The 25,108-nt window shown below is 40.9% G+C and overlaps 1 protein-coding gene and 1 long non-coding RNA gene across 2 annotated transcripts in view; one reads left to right on the top strand and one right to left on the bottom strand.

The window, feature by feature from the left end:
- LOC126200705 (kinesin-like protein Klp98A) overlaps positions 1-25,108 on the bottom strand; it is a 391,643-nt gene that overhangs the window by 211,056 nt on the left and 155,479 nt on the right. The gene's annotated exons all lie outside the window — the stretch shown is intronic.
- Positions 14,536-15,537, top strand: LOC126200721 (uncharacterized). Its single transcript, XR_007540186.1, has 4 exons — positions 14,536-14,736; positions 14,810-15,078; positions 15,203-15,340; positions 15,447-15,537. It is a non-coding gene; the product is annotated as an uncharacterized LOC126200721 (long non-coding RNA).

Raw genomic sequence — 25,108 nt, 5'->3', positions numbered from 1 at the left:
AACAGAGAAAGAAGACATTCCTCTCACTGAAGCTTTTTGTTACATTTAGAGAATCGGTGGGCAAGTACGTACCGTAAAATTATTCGACAGCCGCTATCGTATATTTCGAGCAGGTATCCTATGTACGGTAAACTAAGTCCGTCCTACCTTCCGACGCCCCCCCCCCCTCTCCCCACTGCTCTTCTCTCGCGTGATAAATACGACAGGTACAGAAGGTGCCAGAAGTACCAATTGCTGGAGCCGGCCGGGGTGGCCGAACGGTTCTAGGCGCTACAGTATGGAACCGCACGACCGCTACAGTCGCAGGTTCGAGTCCTGCCTCGTGCATGGATGTGTGTGATGTCCTTAGGTTAGTTAGGTTTAAGTATTTCTAAGTTCTGGGGAACTGATGACCTCAGATGTTAAGTCCCATAGTGCTCAGAGCCATTTGAACCATTTGAAGCTCTTGCTGGAAATTATACAGTGCCTTAAGAACCATGTGTATATTTTCAAAATCTGAATTTAATTCTAGTGTTCAATCTTGCTTGAACACTACATGTTTCTAGAGGCAAAGTAACTCTACCGGAATTTCTGCTTTGTTTAACAGCTGTGTGAACTGAGCATTAAAAGCAGAGCTCTGACGTCAAGTCTTAAAGCGAGACTCTTGTGTGTGTATTATACTGCGGTATGACATAGAAAAAGTTTGCTGCTCTTGACTGAATGACCCCTTTCCGTCATTGTCTGATTCTGCATTGCAAGCACAAATGTACGTTAACTCATCTGTGATCGCGTGTCCCTCTAAAACATCTACTGACTATGCGACTGCTGTAGGTACCAAATGTCGCAGTCACTTTTAATTCAACCATGTTCTTTACCTTGTGCGTGCTAATTGTTGTTTAAGGAGAGAGGGTGCTTGTTAATATATGGACTAGATAGTTAGTAAATACGACTTACTCGACTCGTCTCATGAAGGATTCCGTGTCGTCGCATACTTGTTGCATGATAAAACAAGTCGTCTCGCAGGCTCTTTTGAGTTGTATCGTAACTTGGGAACAAGCACAGAGTCTGCGTGACTGACTGTGGAAACTTACCCAGGTGACAGCTGAGTAATTGGTAGCTGTTGCTATCCATGCCAGGGATTCAGATCAAGTCGTCGGGCCGCTTCAGAAACCAGTTATGGGATAAACTCTGTGCATGCGGGAAAAGCAAAGTTTGGGGTTTATACTCTCGTCGACACCGAGGTATTTTTGAGACGCAGATTTAGCTCAGGTGGAAGCAGGCTGTAGGAATCGGCTGTGACTTTTTTCGAAGAATCATTCAGGTGCTCGCCCTAAACTGCTTTAGGAGACGGCAGAAACATAATCCACTGCCTTAACCTTACGTGTCATTTCCTCTTTCGGTAGCGGCTGTTGTTCTCATACGTCGCCGGCCGGTGTGGCCAAGCGGTTCTAGGCGCTTCAGTCTGGAACCGCGCGACCGCTACGGTCGCAGGTTCGAATCCTGCCTCGGGCATGGATGTGTGTGATGTCCTTAGGTTAGTTAGGTTTAAGTAGTTCTAAGTTCTAGGGGACTGATGATCTCAGATGTTAAGTCCCATAGTACTCAGAGCCATTTGAACCATTTTTTTCTCATACGTCAATGAAGTATAATCTCCCGTCATCTGGAGATAATGGAACACGTCACACTAACTGGTCTAACTACGGCGTAGAATAAACGTCACACAGGTGCCATCCCAGCAAACGTCCGGCATGGTTCACGAAATCTGTGCAAAACTGTACGTGACTGGAGAGAGAAGAGTTCGGAGCGCGATTCTACGATTTACGAAAGCAGCGCACTGTAGTAGTACGGGAGGTTTCTTTGACGTCATGTAAACTGAAAGTTTTCATTCTTTTTGTACATTTTATCTTAATTTGGCCTTCGGCGACGAAATCCTTTCTGCTACATCCTCCATATATTAGATATTAAGTACAGGGTGCCCGAAAAGACTTTCCCTGATTACATAAGTTGATAACTCTGTGTCGAATTGTTTACAACTATCAAAGTTTTTTTTCTGTTTTAGGTTCGCAGTACGTAAGTAGTGGATGAGGTGCAGTGCCCAAGAAGCCATGTTAACCAATCAGGAGAAGGCGCAGTGTGTCCTGTGGTACCATGAGACACGATCACCAACCACAGTGCAGACACACTTCCAGACAACATTTGGAAGGAATCCACTTGATGTAAAGAGCATTAAAGCCTGGTATGAGAAGTTCAAGAACACAGGATCGGTTGCTGACCTTCCGAGGTCTGACAGGGTGGAAGGCAGTCTTTTCTGCGAAGTCCGAAGAAATCTGTGCCGCAGGGCCTCGCGTGAATTACAGATGCCAAAAAACTCTCTCCATGACATTTTACACAAACGTTTATTGTTTCGAGCATACAAAGTGCAAATCGTTCAGGCCTTCTTGCCCAATGACAGTACACGTCGATATGACTTTGCGGTCGAAATGCTATCACGTGTTGAGGACGATGATGGGGGCAGGCAGGCCTCCAACGAAGTTGGTAAATTTGTTGGCGGAAGTTCTCACGGCTAAAACGCAGCCGAGCAGTTACCACTATGGTTACACTTCTTGTCCTCGTACCAAGGAAGAATAGTTAGTGTAGATAAAACGTCAGTACACAGCCTGCCTTTAAGATGATATGATAGTTTTAAAAGATGGTTCCAGTTCGTCCTGGAACGAACTTACTGGGGTAAAATAAGTCCGTTGCTAGAATTTAGTCATATTTATACTCGCCAAACTCGACAGATTCACTAGCTAGGGCATTCAGCTTTTCATTGCCTATGACTGCGCGGTGGGCTCCAATCCAGTGAATGAAGGTCTTTTCATTTTTATTCTCATAGTGGTGTTCATTATAAATAATAATGCAGAATATCAATCTGAGGGGATAAATATTTTCTTTTCGAAAACATTTTCCGTATGTCTCGGTGCGAAGTAAGCAGTGAGCACAGCTATCATTATCGTTGTACCTGGGAGTTTAACCCGTTCATAGTCGCAGTTACTGAAGCCGAAGCACGCTCATAGAAGGAGCATACTGAGGGGAAGAAAGCAACCGTCGCCTGTTCAAAAAGACGTCCCTGGCACTGAACTGAAGTAACTAAACGAAAGGCTATATCAGATTGGTCGTAGAGGAACCGTCTCGTTCCTACACAAAATGAGTCGGATGTCTTACGAGTGTGTTAGTTTGTCTTCACACCCCTGCGAGCAGTTAAGATAATGTAGTGTTACGTACGGTATGTTGCTTTTGAACTCTAACCCTGTTTGATGAAAGAAGGGTCTTTACTACAACACTGTATAGCCGAGACTGGCATTAAAAAGTTACAGATAACGCTCTCTGTCCATTACACAATAGCAGCGACAGCTAACGATATGCACCGGTTTCAGCGGACTCTTCTCGTAAGTTAATGATGATTGCTCATTTTGAAGGTTGGTAATTCGATGACAATCGATACACACTACCCGTAAGTGGTATGTTTTGGTGCGACAGGGTCCAATTGTAGGCGACGTAAGCGTGAGAATACAATATTAACAGTTCTTTAATACGAAATTTTATATTTACTGCATCCACCTAAGCTATAGCAAACACGAAGCTTTCTACTCTAAAGTGCGTCGTCTTTTATTTGTTCCATTACGAACAGACAGACAGTTTTAGTTGTAGTGCCCATTTTTTTTTTCTTCCAATAACGCGTTTGACCTTTATTTAGGCATCTTCGGATTGGCTAACATTTGGCATTTGGCGCAGTTCAATGCAAACCAAACGGGATCAGGTCTACATTAAGTCTTTAAATAAATAACATGCCGGAGGTGTAGTGCATATTCTGGCTGCATCCACTATCCGAATTATCCTGCACACAAAAATGGTGCCAAGGAAACATCGCTTTCAGCAAAGCCTACTGGTCTGACCTTAATGGTAACATTCTAAAGCTTAAGAAAATATGTTACTTTATAGCTGTGGCAAACAAATGCCAGTCTTCGGCGACAGAAATCTAATACCGAACAGCATTCTGGCAAATTTTCACAATCTCTTGCAAAAAAGTCAAAAACATCGAAAGTATAGACAGGCATTTTATAATAGTAATATCATAAAAATGATTTTGTTCACTAATAAAGACTGAAGAAGCCGTTAGCACAAAGTGACGTGTATAGGATTGCCTGCAAATTACATGTATATTAGTCAGATATATGTTACCTTACCTGAACAGTGAGAAAGCTGGAGACTACAAGCAAGAAAGTGAATCAACTTTTGTTAAATATTATCTAATGATAAACTATCCATATGATCCACAAGGCGTCTTTTTGATGTCTGTACGAAATTCAGGAAGGTGATACTACAAGAAATATTAGAAATCAATAAGGACGAGTATATGACACAAAATCCCAATTCTATTTCATACGAACAAAGTCACCGCACCCTAACCCTGCAAAAATAAGTTTCCGCATTAGCTTCATTTGTGCACAAAAATATGAGAAAACTAGGTAACTGCAACAGAAGGATTGGCCTTATTTTTTAAAATAGATTTATTTTCGTATAAAATGTACCGCATCGAATTGGGGAAAAAGAAATTTATGGCACAACTTGTCTAAATGGAGGGATCGACTGACAGCGATATCCTGAGGCATCGAGTATCGTCAGTTTGGTAACTGAGGGAAGTTTGGGGAGACCTAGGCTTGAAACCTAGTAAGCAGGTTCATATGGACACAGGATGCAGCAGTTATGCGGAGGTGAAGAGCCTTGCACAGGATAGCACCAACCCAATCTTTGGACTGAGGACCACAACCACAACAGAGCGTTGTCGCATGTAATGAGATCATCTGAAAATTACGTTTGAGCTCGTATGTCGCATGATCCCGAATATGTTTTCTTTTAGTATAGTCTGTCATTCTCATAGCTTTACCTCTTTTCCTATTTTTCTCGCTATGGCCAAGAGATAATTTTAACCTGATTTCAAAACGCTTCAATTAGTTGTTGATTGATTCAAACACAATTTACCTATATACGTGATAACACTCATTAAGGGTCTTTTCTAGTAACAGCATTTTCCTTACACTCACATTAATCCGAAAACGAAACAACTTTCCCGTTAAAACACGCATTTGAAAATAAGCCACGTGCTATCATAGCGTCTGATATTTATATATATAAAAAAACGTCGCAGCTTATGAATTTCTTGTTACTGAAGGATGCGCCTTGGAGAAATTGCTCCGAGTGCACAAATTATTCTAAAGGAGCATGTTTTCGCTAACGCAGCCCCGGAATGTGGGATCAATATATATTGCGTTTTTTATAATAACAAGCAATCAAACTAGTCGAAAGGCGGCACCGGAATCTGGAGTCAATATATGCTGCGTTTTTAATAATAACAAGCAGATAAATTAGTCAAAAACCATACTATCAAAAAATGGTTCAAATGGCTCTAAGCACTATGGGACTTAACTTCTGAGGTCATCAGTCCCCTAGAACTTAGAACTACTTAAACCTAACTAACCTAAGGGCGTCACACACATCCATTCCCGAGGCAGGATTCGAACCTGCACCGTAGCGGTCGCACGGTTCCAGACTGTAGCGCCTAGAAGTGCTCGGCCACCTCGGCCGGCACCATACTGTCCATCATGCAGTTTGCAAGAGCGATATTTTGGAACATCGTAGGCAAGTAACACTACACAGACATCAGCACCTAACTCTTATTTTTCAAGTATTCGTGTATTTGAGACAAGCACGAAGTAAGATCCGTATGCGACCTGTTTCAAAAATCACAATGCTAGATGTGAGGCAAGGTCCAACAACCTGGCGTTATACTCGTATGGGACGGTCCGGAACAGACTTGAGCCACAACCAGGGCTAGCCAGTGTGTCGGATTTCAGCTTCCTCCGACTGGAAACCGATCCAGACGCTGCCCTGACCTCAGGAATTCATGTCACGGTCCGACGTGATGGTGCGAACAGAAAGATCTTCGACATTCAAATGACGTCTTATGTTGTTTATGTTAGTGGCATTGCACGCTCATCTTTCCATTCTTATTTTCACAGATTCGAAGCTTCAGGTTATTGGCTGTCACGTTTTGGAATTTGTTACTTAATGTTTCTTTGAAGAACTCCATAAAGTAGCAGTCAGGTGTTATACATCATGCAAAGGCTAGTACCACATTTTTTTAACAAGTAAGACAGCTTTTCAAAATATGGAGTTATAGTTTCTCACTGTAGCGAGATTAACTGCAACGAGCTTTGTACGTAATATCTCTGAAATTAAACATATGGAAACAATAAAGATGAGCTAAATAAAATATAATAACATGAAAAGATAGTTGTGAAATATACTAAGAAAATGTTGAACGTTAATGCAATGAAGATATCGTGACTAACGAGAACTTCTGTCAGACCCGGTCCTGACTCAAATCTTAGTTGTCACTGATGCTTCCTGCTAGCACATGATTTTGTTCGGAAGTAATACGAGGAAACATCAGAGGGTCTGAATCAGGTCTGGAGACACCTTTACATCGCCTATTGGTTATGGCGACTGCTCACAAAGAGCGCGACACCCGGGTCTGATACCCGGTATGGAACAAATTTTCGTTAGTCACGATATTTTTATTACTGTAATGAACCTTCCTTATTGCGTACCGGAGCCGATCTCAATCCTGGACGTTTAACATCACCGGACAACGTACCAACATTCGAACCATCCGACCATGTCTCAAAGCCGTATTCAGAGCCTCAACGCGCCGCTACTGTTCAACTGTTTTACAACATTCGCAGAAGCGCTTATAAATACTAACGGATACACGCTTTAAAACCTTCTATACTTTTTAAAGTTTATTTCGCAACTTACTACTTTTAGATGACTACACATTTAAACCACGAACATTCCAAATTATTTATTATCTCAGCGAGGAATCACCTTTAGTAAATGTCGTGTGACTAGAGCCTCGCGTCGGGTAGACCGTTCGCCGGATGCAAAAAATGTTCAAATGTGTGTGAAATCTTATGGGACTTAACTGCTAAGGCCATCAGTCCCTAAGCTTACACACTACTTCACCTAAATTATGCTAAGGACAAGCACACACACCCATGCCCGAGGGAGGACTCGAACCTCCGCCGGGACCAGCAGCACAGTCCATGACTGCAGCGCCTAAGACCGCTTGGCTAATCCGGCGTGGCTCGCCGGATGCAAGTCTTTCGATTTGACGCCACTTAAATGACTTGCGCGTCGATGGGGATGAAATGATGATGATGACAACACAACACCCAGTCCCTGACCGAAGAAAATCTCCTACCCAGCTGGGAATCGAACCCGGGCCCTTAGGATTGACTTGCTGTCGCGCTGACCACTCAGCTACCGGGGGCGGAGTATCACCTTTAGTTAAATTCGCAAAATACACCGTTATGGAACCGGTTGTTTTCTTGTGTGATGAAATTTTCTTTCGTTCAGATCAAACTGCTGTAAATAACTCGATACTCAACTAGGGAAGCAAGCTGATGACGTACCAATTCGTGTCGCTAAGTTACGCATTTCAGCCTTTGTGCTGTATAGGCTGGAGCGGTGTCGTGGTGTGAGAGCACATTATCGTCCGCCAGTCTCGGTCAATTCTGTTTGACACGGTCTGGTATTGAAGAACGATATTGGACCGTTACGGTTCTGTCATTTTTCTAGTAACCTATTACAATTATTGTCTGTAAATAATCATCGTTCCGCCCTACAATATTTCTTTCTTCATACGTGAACTTTCCCGTAACCCTGTCTGCGATTTTGAATTGTTTCTTGGACTCGGGAGAGTGACGACGAGTACCAGTAACACTCAAAATTAGGAAATTACGCAAAGCGCCTTAGGATCGCCCCAAAAAGTTACCAAATTCTGCGATGACACATGCTTTCACATGTCGATTAACTGTCAGCTAAACCCAGTGTCTAGTTTCTCGTCAATAATGATGCTGTGTATTAATTCAGTCGACTCGCCGATTCATGCGTATCACAACCCCAGGATCCACAAGAACTTAATTCAAATTTATTTGGAACTTAGCAGTCATAGAGCTCTTATAATGAACATGTTTATAGCAGAATCACTAGTAGTGCCAATTATGAACTGCCAGTCGTATACATTTGAAACTTTCAACAAAACCCTTACAAGAATCGTGATTACCAGAACTGTTGCGATTATTTTACGGAATTTTCCAATATTTCATAGAAATATAAAAGATTGATTCATGCGCTAATGTCACGGCTACAGCTTCGAATCCTGTTCAAGAATGAAATTTCGCACTGCATTGGAAAGTAGGAAGGGACTCCAGAAAATAAGATTCACATGCCATCCCACGCTAAGACCACTGCGCGCCAGGAGTTCCGCACTGTAAAAATAGAATACTGCTAGGGTACACCACAAATTCAAATGGTTCAAATGGCTCTGAGCACTATGGGACTTAACAGCTATGGTCATCAGTCCCCTAGAACTTAGGACTACTTAAACCTAACTAACCTAAGGACGTCACACAACACCCAGTCATCGGTACACCACAACACAGGTTATCATGCGATTTGATGCGGTACCGATAACAGGTGCAGACAGGTGCAAATGAGATGCAGGCAGGGTGCAAATGACATGCCGCGACAACTGCAAATGAAGTCTGAAGTTGAAGTACGCGAACAATACGGTTCTTATGGACAGAACATCTAATTTGCATACAGATTCGTGAAACTCTGGCGGTATATGGATCAAATGCAATATCGCGCCCAGCAGTAGTAAATTGGTGCCAACAATTTGACCAAGGGCGCACATACGTGGGTGATGCCGGTCGCGTAAGAAATCCTTCAACAAGCTCCAAGCAATGGAGCAACAACATATGTGGAGGGAAGGGGGGGGGGGGGCGGGGGGAGCGGACGATTTCCGTCGACAACGTTTACACAGCGGTTCTCGGATGGCTCCGTAACCATCTGGAAGATTTCTATCGTCGAGGAATTGAGCGTGGTACAAGGTTCAGATCGTTTTACAGAGACCTGGTTTTTATGTTGAAAAATAGTCTCTGTTACTTTGAAGTATAGTGCGGCGTTCAACAAAAGTTACTTGGCCTGCCGTAATAACGTGTAACTTACTTTCTGAAGTCTCCTCGCACCAGAAACAAACATTTCCTTTAGATTAAAACTGCACAATGGAGAATGTCCATAAACTACAGTGAGAGCGCACTTTGTTCACGGTTTTATCTCTTGTCAGCTGTTACGAGAATCACGGTGCTAAATGCTACATGAACAGTTAGCTTTCACTGGCAGCAGGGTTGCATTTGCAACGACAGAACACGGAATAGGAAAATACTGTTCCGTAGAACACAGGTGTGATTAAGGAATAACGACAGAAGTCAGAGATGTAGACCAGTCATCCGCTTTCGCAGTTCCAAAGTGATATACGAGAATCACTCCAAAAGAAATGCACACTTTTTTTAATTCATCTTTTATTCTACATGTTTGAAAGTTTTACAGCGTGTAGATACATCCTTTAGGAACAATATTTTCATTTCTCCACCTAATTTCCATCCCTCTCACCTGCATTACGCCATCTTACAGCCAGCACCTCTATACCCACACGGTAAAATTCTGGACCAACCTGTTGGAGCCACTGTTTGGCAGCGTGCACAAGGGAGTCATCATCTTCAAACCTTGTTCCACGAAGAGAGTCTTCCAGTTTCCCAAAGAGATGATAGTCACATGGATCCAGGTCAGGACTGTAAGGCGGGTGTTTCAGTGTTGTCCATCCGAGTTTTGTGATCGCTTCTATGGTTTTTTGACTGACATGTGGCCGTGCATTGTCGTGCAACAGCAAAACACCCTGCTTTTGCCGATGGGGTCGAACACGACTCAGTCGAGCTTCAAGTTTCTTCAGTGTCGTCACATATGCATCAGAATTTATGGTGGTTCCACTTGGCATGATGTCCACAAGCAAAAGTCCTTCGGAATCGAAAAACACCGTAGCCATAACTTTTCCAGAAGAAGGTTTGGTTTTGAATTTTTTTTTCCCTTGGGTGAATTTGCATGATGCACTCCACTGATTGCCTCTTCGTCTCTGGTGAAAAATGATGGAGCCATGTTTCATCACTTGTCACAATTCTTCCAAGAAATTCATCTCCACCATTCTCCACCGTTCCAAAAGTTCGCTGCATACCGTTTTTCTTGTTTCTTTGTGAGCCACTGTCGACATCCTGGGAACCCACCTGGCACAAACCTTTTCTAACTCCAACACTTTCAGTATTCTACAAACACTTTCTTCCCCTATCCCAACGTAGCGTGACAATACGTTCACTGTGCAGCCGGCCGAAGTGGCCGTGCGGTTAAAGGCGCTGCAGTCTGGAACCGCAAGACCGCTACGGTCGCAGGTTCGAATCCTGCCTCGGGCATGGATGTTTGTGATGTCCTTAGGTTAGTTAGGTTTAACTAGTTCTAAGTTCTAGGGGACTAATGACCTCAGCAGTTGAGTCCCATAGTGCTCAGAGCCATTTCAAAACGTTCACTGTGATGCGTCTGTCAGCAGTCAGCAATTCGTTAACTCTGTGCACATTGTCTGGAGTGTGTGCAGCACGAGGCCTGACGCTGCGAGTGAAATACTCAATATTGCCGTGATCGCTTTCATCACGTAACCTGCTTGCCCACCGACTAACTGTACTGCGATCGACAGCAGCATCACCATACACCTTTTTCAACCTCTTGTGGATGTTTCCCACTGTCTCGTTTTCACAGCACAGGAATTCTATGACATCACGTTGCTTCTGACGAACGTTAAGTGCAGCAGCCATCTTGAAGACATGCTGTGACGGCTCCACTCACGGGAACAGGTTTAACTAAGTTTGAAAACAAGCGGGAAGGATGTATCTACACACTGTAAAACTTTCACACATGCAGAATGAAAACTGTATTTTTACAAAAATAGTGTGCATTTCTTTTGGAGTGACCCTCGTATAATTAGCTGTCCGCGATGCGAGCATGACGCTACTAGGTGAACATACAGCCTATGGAAAGAATAGCAGTTCTCGTACACAGCGTCCGTCAAAGAAATGACGAAAAATTCCGTGGCTAGGTCATTTCTCTACAGTATTCTCTTTTCAAGGAGTGGTGACCCCAGCAACGTGTGCACGAGAGCGTATGTAAAGTTCGAAAAGTGGGAGAGGGGTAATGGCGCAAGCGACGCTGCGCGTAGGTAGCCCCCGGATTGCTCAGTCGGTAAGCGTATGCCCGCGAAAGGCAACGTTTTGGGTTCGAGTCTTGGTCCGGCAAACAGTCTTGAGAGAACAGCGCCGTAGATACTATAGATGAACGAAACATTCTCGGTATTCTTGCTGTGTCTTATTCGAACATCAACTCGAATTTACCAGCAGCGTCAGGAAAAACTGATTTTATTGACTACAAAGGTGGTCTGCTTGAAAAGCAGAATTAAGTTTGCATTTGGCACAAACGGCACGGCATGAAATCCTGAGATGATGTCAACGTAAAGAACGTTTGTGACAACTTAAAATTGTGTGCCGTTAAGTCTTGTACTCATTCGCGGACAGTGTGCTACCAGTTGAGATGTTGCCTGGATCGACTCTCTGCCAGACACACACAATTTTTCGAACTTAACATACACACTTATCGGAGTTAGGCTCTTGTAACCTCTAACCATCAAGAGCCCGCTTCAACGCTGCACTTTGGTTACATTGTAATCGTTCTCCGGAAATCAGCGGACACTGAAAACTGTCTCAAATTCAACTGCCGGTTGTAATTGAAGCCTTCTTTGATACACTGGCGAGTAGTCCACCCAAGACCAGTTTTCATTCATTTTAACTATGTAAACGTGAGAAATGGCGCCATCTGTTTTCGATAATACCATTGCCCCTAAAGCCAGTGGCATAACACTGCAAGCGTCAGTACATCTACGGCAACCGTCCACAGTCGACTGGCGTTGCCTATGCCCCAGTGTGACAAGTAAGATCCAGTGTGCGAAATTTAAGTGCATTTGTATGAAGTATAGTTTGGCACCAGAGTGAAAAATAAAGTGACTATACGATGTTTCGTCATGTCTAATTTTTTTGTAAGATACATAATATTCTAGAATGAGATTTTCACTCTGCAGCGGAATGTGCGCTGATATGAAACTTCCTGGCAGATTAAAACTGCGTGCCGGACCGAGACTCGGACTCGGGGCCTTTGCCTTTCGCGGACAAGTGCTCTACCAATTGAGCTACCCAAGCACGACTCGCGCCCCGTCCTCACAGCTTTACTTCTGTCAGTACCTCGTCTCAGATGATAGAGCACTTGCCCGCGAAAGGCAAAGGTCCCGAGTTCGAGTATAGGTCCGGCACACAGTTTTAATCCGCCAGGAAGTTTCGTATCAGCGCACACTCCGCTGCTGAGTGAAAATCTCATTCTGGAAACATCCCCCAGGCTGTGGCTAAGCCATGTCTCCGCAATATCCTTTCTTTCAGGAGTGCTAGTTCTGCAAGGTTCGCAGGAGAGCTTCTGTAAAGTTTGAAACGTAGGAGACGAGGTACTGGCAGAAGTAAAGCTGGGAGGGCGGGGCGTGAGTCGTGCTTGGGTAGCTCAGTTGGTAGAGCACTTGCCCACGAAAGGCATAGATAATATTCTGTTCAAATAATTACATGGCGCATAGTCTGCGAACTCGACGTATATGAGAGGAGTTGCTTGAAATGGACGAAAATCGTTATCAGCGACGACAGTGTACGTTAAAGATACGTACATTTAATTGAAATTCTTTAATTTCGTTAATATGAACACGTTCCTTCTATTTTTATAAAAATCGCATAATATTGTGTTTAAACAATAAAATCTTTGCTTAGTTTGACAATAACAGAATTTTCGCGATATTTTTCCCTTTCATTTTCCAGAATATACAGTGATGTAGGGTAAGGTCCAGCCTGGTGGGCTCTCGTCTGCGAGAAATCGACGAAAAAAACTGGGGAATTTCGTGCGATGTTCTACAGCTGTGAAAAAGTAATATTTAGTATATTGGTTGCACAGTGTCTTGGTTAAAGTTTTGGCCTCCAATGCAAAATGTCGCTTCGAAACTCATCAGGTGTTATACAAATATTTAATTTTTAATCTTTATTGAAATGACTCAATCATTTTTATTCAATTAATTGGGTTAAATGAATTTTTTATTTCTAATTCCTATGTAACTTCACTTTAATCATAATATTAACTTTTCTTATTGCTCTCATTTTTTCTTCCTGTCACTCTTTTTCCTCTCGGAATCACAGTTCATGTGAATTTAATTGACGACTGTTCATGTGAATTTAATTCTTTCTTATTTATGTATCATAATATGGGTTGTAACCATCTAACAAGGCTTAAAACCATAAATTCTTATTGCTGTATGGACAAAGTAACCAACATAAATATTTCAACGAAAGAAGTGATTGTAAATAAAACGAACTTCAAGCAAAATGGGGAACGGAAAGAACGAATGCGATAAAATGGACAAAAATACAGGATGATAAAACGATAGAAATCAGATAGAGGTTAATACATAAAAATAACTAAAATCACATGACGAAAGATTTCAGGTTGAAAAAAGTTTTAGAAACAAAAACGAGAGAAATTTAAAAAATAAATTCGGTAATTAAAATGTGACAAAGCGACAGAAACAAAAAACTACATATCAACAAATTAACTGAATAAAAATAATGGCCAAAGTCATTTCGGCAAAGATTTAATAATAAAAATTTAGTTTCGAAACAATAACCTTTTGAACGGATGGCGAGAACATTAATCATTACGCTGTGCAACCAAACTGCTAAATACTACATTTCATAGGTGTAAGAAGATCATTCGAAATTCCAATATTTTTTTTTTCCTCTCGTCGAAAACTCGCAAACGGGGGTCTACCAGGGTGAATGGCTGCAGGGCGTGAACCCTGGGACCTTACCCTAAATCACCGTGTAGATAACTTCAAAAAACTCGATCCCACCACTGGGGACTTTTCCACGTGTGTAAAAACAGCCGCATCAACTGTATAACTCACCACTACGACTTAATCTTACGAAAGAAGAAAGAGCGCGTTTTCTACACTGTGCGCGTCCATTCAACCGGCCACTGAGAAGACCAGTTACTCCTTTCTTGTTTGACCAATTTTCTCCTCTCGAAAATATTGTATGGCCTCTGACTGGATTCAGCTATAGAAATAAAATCCAACAGACCTTCCTAGGCTGACTGCCTTACATCGCCTCCCTCAGGGCTGGTGTTATCCGAATAAGCAGACGGATTTTATCAAACACAATGTGATGTTTCTTGGCTGCTGTGCTCAGCAGCGATGGCGGAGGTATTCGAAAGTTCGAGTTCTTGCTCAACCTGAACGCAGCAAGAACACGGAGAACATTATACGAGAAAGACTTCCTATGTAGAGAATAGAGACGTTATTCAAGCGGCTGAAGCCTCGATAAGCATAAATGCGCTGTTGATGCAGCTGCTTTTATCAGCACAGAGTTTCAAACAGTGCGGGGACATCCGTTGGTACAAGTGTGGACAGGCGTCTAAAGCTAGCGAAATGAGGGATGCTCAACTACCGGACTTACCGATAGATGGCTCTACCAGCTGATTACTGTCGTCTGTATTGACCGCCATATTCGAATTTGGCAAGAAGTTTCTCTCGGTCTGTACGGTGTATAAGGAATTAAGTATTATCGAAATGGTGATTTCTTGTTCCGCTTTCAATTGTACGAAGCGATGGAGTAAGGAAAGTGACTTACCATTTCACAGGTAATAGGACTACTGATACAATACGATAAAAATACAGACTTAGTGCGTTTGCTAATGCGATGTTTTTGAACAGGTTTCTCCTAAAGCACCCAGAGCTGCTAAAGAAGTGTATTACTTCCGTGAAGCGGAAAGGTTTTAATCCTACGTCTTGCAGTTCTCTTTGCGGAAACCATTTGCGACAAGATGATTACGTAGTGAGCCCTGGAACGTGGAAGAAACGTCTCAAACCCGAAGCAGTGCCATCAGTTTTTGACTTTCCGACTCATTTGATGCCACCAAATAAACAGCGACGATGACATGTTGTTAGGATTTTGAGTGACAACGAATGCTTCTCCATTTGAGGTAGCTAATTAATTTCCGTGCTATGTGTGTGCTTTTTACTTTTGTGAATTTATTTCATACGAACACAAATGAGCTACATAGGTCTAAGCAATGTTGTAATACAGGTCCATATTTTTGTTTTTAGCGTTCTGTCATAGAATCTGTGCTCGATTTGCCAGCTGCAGAACCTACTGATTGCGTGGAGAATGTTGTCAATGAGAATTCTTCCGTGGAAAGCATGTCCCAATTATCCAATGCAGAAGCTGCGAATTGTGTCAAAAACGTTAGTATAAGGGTGTTTTCACACGCCCAAAGTTTTCTTATAATATTTTTTCATCAAGCCTTGAGATATTTCAATCATATATAACGAAATCATTTCTTTGTTTCAGAGTGCAGTTGGTTCTTCAGCAATTGATTGTGGTATACAGTCGAAAGTAGAAATGGAAGACAAGGCGACCGAAACTTGCAGTTTTTTCTCAGACATTGTGCACGAATTAAAACGTGAAACTGAAGTGCGTCTGTGAAAAACTTCGAAGAAGAGAGAAGAAAGTATGTTCCATGGATGACATCATAAGTTCATTGAAGGAGAATGGGCATCTTCCTAAGAAGTTACATAATTTCCTCAATCATCAGAAAGGAACACAAGTGGAATTAGTGTGCAATTTAGTGAACAACTCTCTCTCGTCAAAGGGTAATAGATACACAACAAATGTGAAAATGTTTGTGATGACTGTGTACTTTTATTCACCAGCAGCATGTGATTACCTGCAAAAATTAATGCCTCTACCCCATAAATCATTGATTTCCAAATGGGTGGCAAGTGTAGACTGTGAACCTGGCTTCTTAAAAGATTTTTTTAAGTACATTGATTTGAACCAAATTGTAAGGGACCAGTTCAGCGATTCATGTCTAATTGTACACAGTATGGCAATTAGGAAGCAAGTAGTTTGGGACCAAGGAACTAAGCAATACACAGTTTTTTTTTAGACTTTGGTGGGGAAGTTTCTCAGTCAAAAGAAGTAATAGAGGCATCTAAGGCTCTGACTTTCATGCTTGGCTCTATTAAAGGCAAATTTAAATGCCCGATTGCATATTTCTTTATCAACGGTGTACAGGCAAATAATCAGGCCACACTGATAAAATCTGCTTTGAGAGGCTGCATAGTTCTGGCATTAGGGTTTGGTGTGTTACATGTGATGGCTGCAAGGTAAATATAAGCACGTGGCTGTACTTTAAATTTTTCCAAGGGTGATTTTAAAAGCCACTTTCGTCATCCTGTGGAAAAATACAATGTTTATTGTATCTTTGACATGTGTCATATGATTAAGTTAGCCATAAATGCTGTAGCAGAAGTATCTATCGAGTCTCCAACTGGCATTATTAGATGGCATTTCATTGAGCAATTGAAGAAGGTACAACAAGAAGAAGGTATGACATTTGCCAACAAACTATCATAGCAACATATAAGTTATGTAAATAGAAAAATGAATGTTTCATTAGCTACACAGACTTTGAATTCTAGTGTGGCAGATAGTATAGAGTTTTTGAGGAGGGTTGGTGAACCAAATTTTAAAGGAAGTGAAGCAACAGTAGAATTTTTGTATTATATTGATAGGATTTTTGATATTCTGAACTCCAGAAATCCATTAGGTAAAGGGTATAAGAGCCCCCTGACACTTGACAACAAATCTTATTGGCTTGGTATTTTCAGACACTAAAAATTATATCAAAAGCTTAAAAATTATTGGTGTTCCGTTGCTGCTCCATGCAAGAAGTACTTTTGCTTTTGGGATAATTTTCGATATGCAATCAGTCAGGCACATAGCTCTGTCAAGTATGCTTCGTGACGACTCTCCTCTGAAGTATTTGCTGACATATAAACTGTCACAAGATCACATAGGGCTTTTTTTTCCTGCTTTCGGCCCAGAGGTGGTTGGAACAACAATCCAAATGCATACCAGTTCAAATGTGCCATGAGAAAGTTTCTCTTGGGTAACAGTGTCACTGTAATGAATGAGAATTGATCAAATTTTAATGTGTGTTGTTTGCCACCTGTTTATGATTTTCATGCAAGAAAGCATGTAGTAGAAAGTGATGAAAGTGTTGCAGAAAATGAAATAGAGAAGTGGTGTGCACTTCTTGATGATAAGATTAAGTTCTCATTTTACAAGCAAAACATAGTCTATTATATTGCAGGATATGTGTCATTGCGCTTGTCAAGGCAGATCACATGCAGTGACTGTCTTCACATACTGAAGCCACCAGTAGTTAAATTTGCATTAGAATGTGATGCTCTCTATGCTTTTCCCAATATGGCCAGTAAAAATGCATTTGTAAATTTTGTTAACCGGGGAGAACTGGTTAAAACAAATGGCTGCGTATACTCTGTTGTAGAATACTCAGATAAACTGTTTCAGATGTTTGTGATTGCTGGGGATATGCGACGGAAATATATACAGGCCAAGATTTTGCATTCTGTTAAAAATAATTTTGTAGATTACCCATTTCCTGCTCTTGGTCATGATTACCGTTATGAAATTGGGATTGAGGACTTACATCAGACTCAACTTGCTTGTAAGATTGCATCCCTGTACTCCTGCATACGCTTAAAAACATATGGGAAAAAATGTCTGCTGAGAAAATTCTAAACAACAAATCAAGTATAAGGCAGAAGTTAAATAAACTCATATTGTTTAATCATGTATAGTGCGCAAATTGGAAAAGATTATGTAATGGAACATTCCATGCAGATGGGTGTGATATTTTGACAGCTTTTTTAAAACTTTGTCCATAGATTTGTTGTTGTGTAATGATGAACTTCAACGGACGAATCACATTGAAGTAAAATTAACTCTTTACATCCTGTGTAGATATTGTAACAAAATTGTAATTGTTTATTATATAAGCTTATTTTAAGATGTTTGGTGTTACAAAATATGCACTTGCATTAAAAACAGGTGATTTGTGTGAAATTAATGGAAAAAAAAGTTCTGAGACTTATTTGACAGATGGCTTTCAGTGTGAGAAAATATTTCCCTCAATAACCATGTTAACTTGAATTTGATCTAATGGAGTATGCAGTGGCCCTATGTTTCAAACAGTAATGTTTGTGGATACTCTGCAACATAAGAGCAATAAAATTGTTACTCTGTCAGTTCTTGTTTTAATACTTCCTAGAATGAGCACAATGTTCCAATTGATCATAAGCATTCTTTTTACTTTAGAACCATTCTAGAATAAGGGAGCCTGAGTCAGGTGAAACCTAATTCTCTGAATTTTTATTTTCCTGTGTTGGAGGGGGGGAGATAATGCAAATAATCATATAGAATTATCTTTCTAGCACTACAAAGTACAGAATACAGTGATTGCAGTTGCACTTGGCAATCTAGGAAATTTCAGTACTTGTTACATGCCTAATTTTCATCATTTACCTTAATTATATGGTTGCACTTTTTGCTGATTTGAACTGTGTACTAAATGTTAAAAATATTTTGTTTGGTCATAGTAATAAAAGCATTTCATTTTGTTAGTTCATATGTCCCACATGGAACTGAAGTTATGACGACAAAGGAAGAAATTAACATTAAGGAATCTTACTTCACAGAAATTATGTAACAATGGTTACACTTTTTGCTAGTTAACGTTAACATAAACCATTTAGTTTTCCATTAAGAGTGAAAGCAGTTGCACGAGTCACGTGTAGAACAAAGTTACCCATAGGGAACTAAAGTATTTTACGTTTGAGCTGTTGCAGGCCCAAAGTATTGTGCTCTTCATATTTCTATTTAAAAAAGTTTGTAACTCAAATTACCAGACAATTTGGAATCTGTACATACATGTGTGTAGCAAAGTACTTTTCATGTGCCATGTGGAACCTTTAATTTTCTGGTTTAAATATAATTTATTTCATGAATTACCTTTAATACCAACAATGTCTGAATGCATTATTTACCATTTAGAAGAAGCAATATTAGTGTACAGGATAACAAACCTCATGAAAAATGGGAGAGATTGTTCTGTAGAGAACTTGGAATGGCTCTCTATCAATAGCAGGTAAAAAGAAGGCTTCTATTAAATGTTCAAAGAAACCAGTCAGCACCTCTTAATTATACAGTAATAAAACAATTTACTTTTTTCAGAATTTCTGGTAAGTATTAAAAGTGTGAAGACCTATTCAATTAGTATTTGCTTTACCAATAACCTGTAGTACAAGCACACATAGAAGCAGGTAATTATGGGAGTAAAGAGTTATGTTAAAATTAAAGATACTGACTGGTATTACTTGCTCACAGAACATTGTAGTTGCTGTGCAGTTAATGCTGTAAGTGGTGTACCCAATGTGATTCCTGGAGGATATAATATTCTGTTATCCTATGGGAGTGCACTGGTACCACACATATTGAAAGTAAGTTTTGCTGTGGAATAGTTGTATCAGACGTCTGTACCAGAAAACAAATCTCCACTGTGACACCCTTATGTTCTTGGTATGCTATTAGCTATTTATTACAGGAATACTCTAAACAGGGAGGGAGGGAGGGAGGGAGGGAGAGAGAGAGAGAGAGAGAGAGAGAGAGAGAGAGAGAGAGAGAGAATGAGAATGTAGAGAATGTTACTCTCTTTCCAGATACTGTTCTATTTCTTCAAACCAATTCTGAATTTCTCAGGTTATTACATATTATTTACTGTACATTGTCCAGCAATACTTCTGTTGTTACCGGATAGTTTGTAATTTGGCACTACCTTTGTGCCACTGGTATTGGCTAGTGTACTTTTGCAGATAAGAAACTCGGCTGGACTAGAATGTCCTGTCAGTATAGAACAAATTCAGACAATATGGAACTTTTTACACTAAATTTGCAATATAATGACACCCTTGTCTCACACAGATTGTAGCAGCCATTGGGGTGCCTGTCTGGCCAGCTTCTGCAGCTTTCGCTTTCAGGTTTGGTGTTTGCTTGGGCCCTATACTGACAACCAGTCATTCCAGTGACAGACACCATCTCAAAGATTGGAACCAAGATTCACAGAAATAAAATTCCATGGTTATAATTCATAGTGTAATTAATTTTGCTCACTCACATGTTTTGAATTCCATTTTAAAATAAAACCATGGTACCAGTCATTGTTTGGGTGTCAGACTGGAAAATTGGTTTTAAGACACCCCAACCATAAAATTAACAGCTGTGATCGATGTTATTTTCAGCAAGTTCCTTCACTTCCTACATCATCATGGATCGGTCCAATATAATATTAGTACTAGACTTAACTTCCAAATGATACAATTCATGCATTTAAGTGAAGCCTTAACGTTGGCCTTTGTGTTTGTCTCATTTAAATGTATTTCTTGTCTCGTATCAAAGACTGAAGCACTGTCAAAAACTGGTGCTTCTACCTTATCACTCAGTTAAAATACACCAAGCACGTACAGCAGTTAATAAAATCATGGCATTTAAATTTCTGATCAAAGAGAGAGCCAAATTCGTAAGTGCATGTTGCTATTACAGTGTCAGCATATATGTAGATCGGTAATGCATCACTTCAGATAAAGAAAAATAATAAATTTTTCCGTTTATACGTAAGTAATACTTTGACAGTTCAGTTGTAATTTCTGTTGTCAGTAAAGATACCCCTAAGCAAACGCAAACGATGTCAACTTTTTATTTGAAGAGACGTCTTCACTGTTTTGCACACTAGATTTTTCGAATTATACCTGTAGTTAATAGCTTTGGCAAGTAAGGTAATTTGTTGACCTCCATTGAATCTTAAATAGTGTTCTAAAACGGGCAAATAAGTAAAGCACTCGTAAAATTAATAGTAAATGATTTATTGGTCAGCTTGTCAAACTTCCAAAACACACTCGAATTTAGGAATTTCATAGCAGAACTGTCACTGTTTTTTCTCGCTAGATTAGAGACACTTCATTATGTTGATGTGTAGATATCTAGAACATCCAATATAAAAGACTTATGAGGGCGCAGAACGAAAAACATTTTCATCCGTGTTTTGACACTTCGTTTCTTGCCAAATTCAGATATGGCGGACAGTCGGACACCAGTGATCTCTGGCGGACACTCAACGATATGAACTTTGGCCGGCACGCGCTAGAGCCATCTATCGGTAAGTCCGGTAGTTGAGCATCCCTCATTTCGCTAGCTTTAGACGCCTGTCAAGTGTGGCGAGCTGTGGGAACACGGCGATTGTAGTTCGGGAGAGGGACGCAAGATGGCTGCAGCGGCAGCAGATAAGGCGAAGGCCGAAGCCGGCCGGGCAGCGCTGACATCATCGCCGGCGTGCTCGCCAGCTCGCGAAAGCGAAACAACACAATTCCATTCCGCGCCGCTCTGCCCCATAGCGCGTGTCGACTGCAACCACTGCAGCTGACACGTGGTGCACTGCACAGCGCGCACACACGTCGCTATTCAAAGGGCTGCCAGAGTGCATCATTATTGTCGAGCATCTCCACATGTTGCGTACTTCGTATCTGAGAACTGCTTCCAATGACGCGTATCGTGCGGTGAAGCTGAATTACTTTAAGTAGTACGGCCAGTAAACTTTACAAATGTTCATGTTTACAATGACTGACAAGCCTACAGAACTGATCCACAGCTGAAATAAGATCTCCTCCTCCTCCTCCTCCTCCTCCCTGGCAAACAATCTGGCTTCTAAATACATCGATTATACGAAATACAGTATAAGAGACGTTCAAAACGTTTCTGCTCGAAGGTTGTACAGTCCAGAATCGGTATGGCTATCAGACAAAATCGCCGTGAGCGTTGAGATAATCATGCCACCGACGCACCAGTCTGAAGATACCCGCCCGGTAAAAAAGTGTTCTACTGCGTTAAGTAGTCCGTAACTGCCTCCTGCACATCCTCACCCGACAGCAATGGTCAGCCCTTCAAATCACTTTTTAAGGGATCGAAGGCGTGATAATCGCGTGGGGAGAGGTTGGGACTTAGGGAGAATGCTCGAGTGTCTCCCATTTGTCCATAATGGATGAGACTGGCCTCTCAAATCGATTGGCATCTCGTGTCGAAACGCGACCAGCACGGAACTTGGCGCGCCATTTCACAAAGACGGTTTTCGACAGTCATTCTGCCCTAAACAGATTCTTCATTCTCCGATGAATGTCTACCAGTGTTCGTCTTTCGGCATCCAAGAACAGAATAATAGCACTTTGGTCCTTTGGTAATAAAGTCGCCGTAGTTAACGTTTCCATATTTACTGTAATCTCGTCGGAAAGGCACAAATGCCACCTCAAATACCCGCGTTGGACTTGCGCTATGTTACATATACGCTGCAGCTACGCCCTCAAACCGATTCTTTTTGATCGCCCCTTTTACATGATATCCTAAGATTCATAAACAGAGATAAACAGGTGTACTCGTAGTTTCTATACTAAAACTAAAATTTAAAAAGACTTTCGATTGAGTACGGCACCAGTTTCCATGTGAGTTACTGATTCTTGAAAGCTGGAACACAGACTTTATCCTAAAATATAGCCACAATACACGAATGATATCCACTGCATCCCTGGGAAGCACGAATAACTCACAGGTAGCCATATTAACAAATTACTTAGCAAATACTGTTAGTTATAGTCCGATTTTTTGCAAATAATGCTGTACAATGATACCATCTGGTGGTTCAGTCCGATAATAAACTCATATTCCGAATTTTTTAATAAAATTGTTCTGGCTGTGTGACGGCGGCAAGATGTGACAAGGCTATGGACATTTCGGCTAGTGTAGGTAGACTTCATCACGCTGCCTGCAACAGTAGTTGGAAACGTCGGTAGTTTTATCACATCGTGGCGCCTTCACACTGCCGAAAGAATTTTAGTAAAATAGACTAAGGCCACTAAAGCCTGTGTTCACTTGTATTCTCGATGTATGTAGCAATTGCAATCTTATGATGTAATCGGATTTCAGGCAGCTATCTCATGAAATTAGAGCATCACAAATTGTTCAGTGTTTCAAAGGGAGCATTAAACAAGGATTGACTGAAACACGAATGCGAAACGCAAAAGGTGAAGAACTAGTCTTGAGAGAGGAAATAGTAAAGGGCAGCAGAACAACAAATTGGCAAACGACAAAGCCCCATAGAAATCTTTGGATAATGTACGAAATATTAAATCTAATTGACGAAAGGAGAAAACATGAAAATGTCGCAGATGAAGCAGTCAAAAGGCAATGCAGACGTCTAAAAAAAGATAACTGACAAAGCGAAAAATAGCACAGCAGGAACGGTTAGACGAGAAATGTAAGAATGTAGAAATATACTTGACCAGGGGAATGATAGAAACCGTACATTATTTTTTAATGTACCTTGGAGAAAGAGGAAACAGCTATATTAATATCAAGAGCCTATCTTGAACTGTAGTATTAAGCAAAAAAGGGAAAGTTGGAAGGTGGAATGGAAGGAGTATACAGAAGGGATACACAAGAGAAATGAACATGAAGCTAGTACTGTAAAAAGGGAAGAGCAAGTAATTGAAGTTGGGTTGGGAGTTATGATACTGCGAGAAGAATTTCACAGAGCACTGACAAACTTAACTAAAAACAAGTCTCCTCGAGTAGACGACATTCGTTCAGAATTATTGAGATCCCTGGGAGAGCCAGCCATGACAAATTTATTCCACTTTGTATGAGACATATAACAGACAAAAGAAACATTCTCACAGTTCAAGTAGAAAATTAATTTCTGTTTCAAAGGAGGCAGGAGCTGACAGGTGTAGTTACGTCGTGGCTACAACATGCTGACACAAATTATTTACAGAGGAGAAGGAAAATTGGTAGAAGCCGATCTCTTAGGAGATTAGTTTGGGTTCCGAAGAAAAGCAGAAACACGAGAGGCCAACCTGACTCTACGACTTCTCTTAGACGAAGACTGATGACTGTCAAACCTAAGTTTATAGCAGTTAAAGATTTAGAAAAATCTTCAAAATTCTGAAGGCAGCAGTGATAAAATACAGGGAATGAAAGGCTGCTTACAGAAAGCAGACTGCAGTTATTAGAGTCGAGGGGCAGGAAAGGGAAGCGTTAGTCGGGAAGGGATTGAGACAGGGTTGTAGGCTCTCGCCGATATTATTCAATCTCTACGTTGGGTAAACAGTAAAGAAAAAAAATTTAAAAGAAATTAAAGATTAGGGAAAAGAAAGAAAAACTTTGAGGCTTGCCGAAGACACTGTGATTCGTCGGAGACAGCAAAGGATTTGGAAGACTGGACTGGTCATGTCTGAGAAAAAAAGGTTATAACATGGAAACTAAAAAAAGTAAACAAGGTTAATGAAATGTAGTCGATACTAACAGAATTAGTTTGAGAAATAAGACAGCAAAATAGTCAATGAGTTTAGATATTTGAGAAGCAAAATAACTGACCATGACCGAAGTAGACAGGATATTAAATGTAGATTAACAATAGCTAGAAAAGCGTTTCTGAATAAGAATCATTTGTTTACAATAAATATAAATTTAAGTTTAGGAAGTGTTTTATGAAGGTATTTGTACGCAGTGCAGCCTTGTGCGGAAGTGAAATGTGGACGAATATCTGTTCAGACAAGAAGAAAACAGAAGCTTTTCAGGTACGGTGCTACAAAAAAATGTTGAAAAGTAGGTGGGTATATCGAATAAGTAATGATGTGGACCTGAATCGCACTGGGAAAAAAATAAATTTGTGGCACAACTTGACTAAGAAAAAAAAGGGATCGGTTGACGAGACAAATCCTGAGATATCATCAAGGACTCGGAGAATTTGGTAGTGGAAGGTAGTGTAGGTGGGAGGGGGAGAAATGTAGACGAAGACCAAGGCTTGGCTATAGTTAACAGGTTCAAATGGAAGTAGGGTGCTAGAGTTATGCAGAGATGGAGAAGCTTGCACAAAACAGACCAGTGTGTGGCGCTGCATCAAACCAGTCTTCGAACTGAAGATCTCCTCAACCACAACTACTACTGTTCATATCAAAGAACGGTTTAGTGGAGCCACTGAAAGCTGTTATTATGATTATTTATTTGCAGACAGCTTGTTTCAGTCAAGCGACCAACTTCAAGTC

This window comes from Schistocerca nitens, chromosome 1 (assembly GCF_023898315.1).
Source record: "Schistocerca nitens isolate TAMUIC-IGC-003100 chromosome 1, iqSchNite1.1, whole genome shotgun sequence".
Taxonomy (NCBI): Eukaryota; Metazoa; Arthropoda; class Insecta; order Orthoptera; family Acrididae; genus Schistocerca; species Schistocerca nitens.
This window is presented reverse-complemented; position numbering and strand designations above follow the sequence as displayed.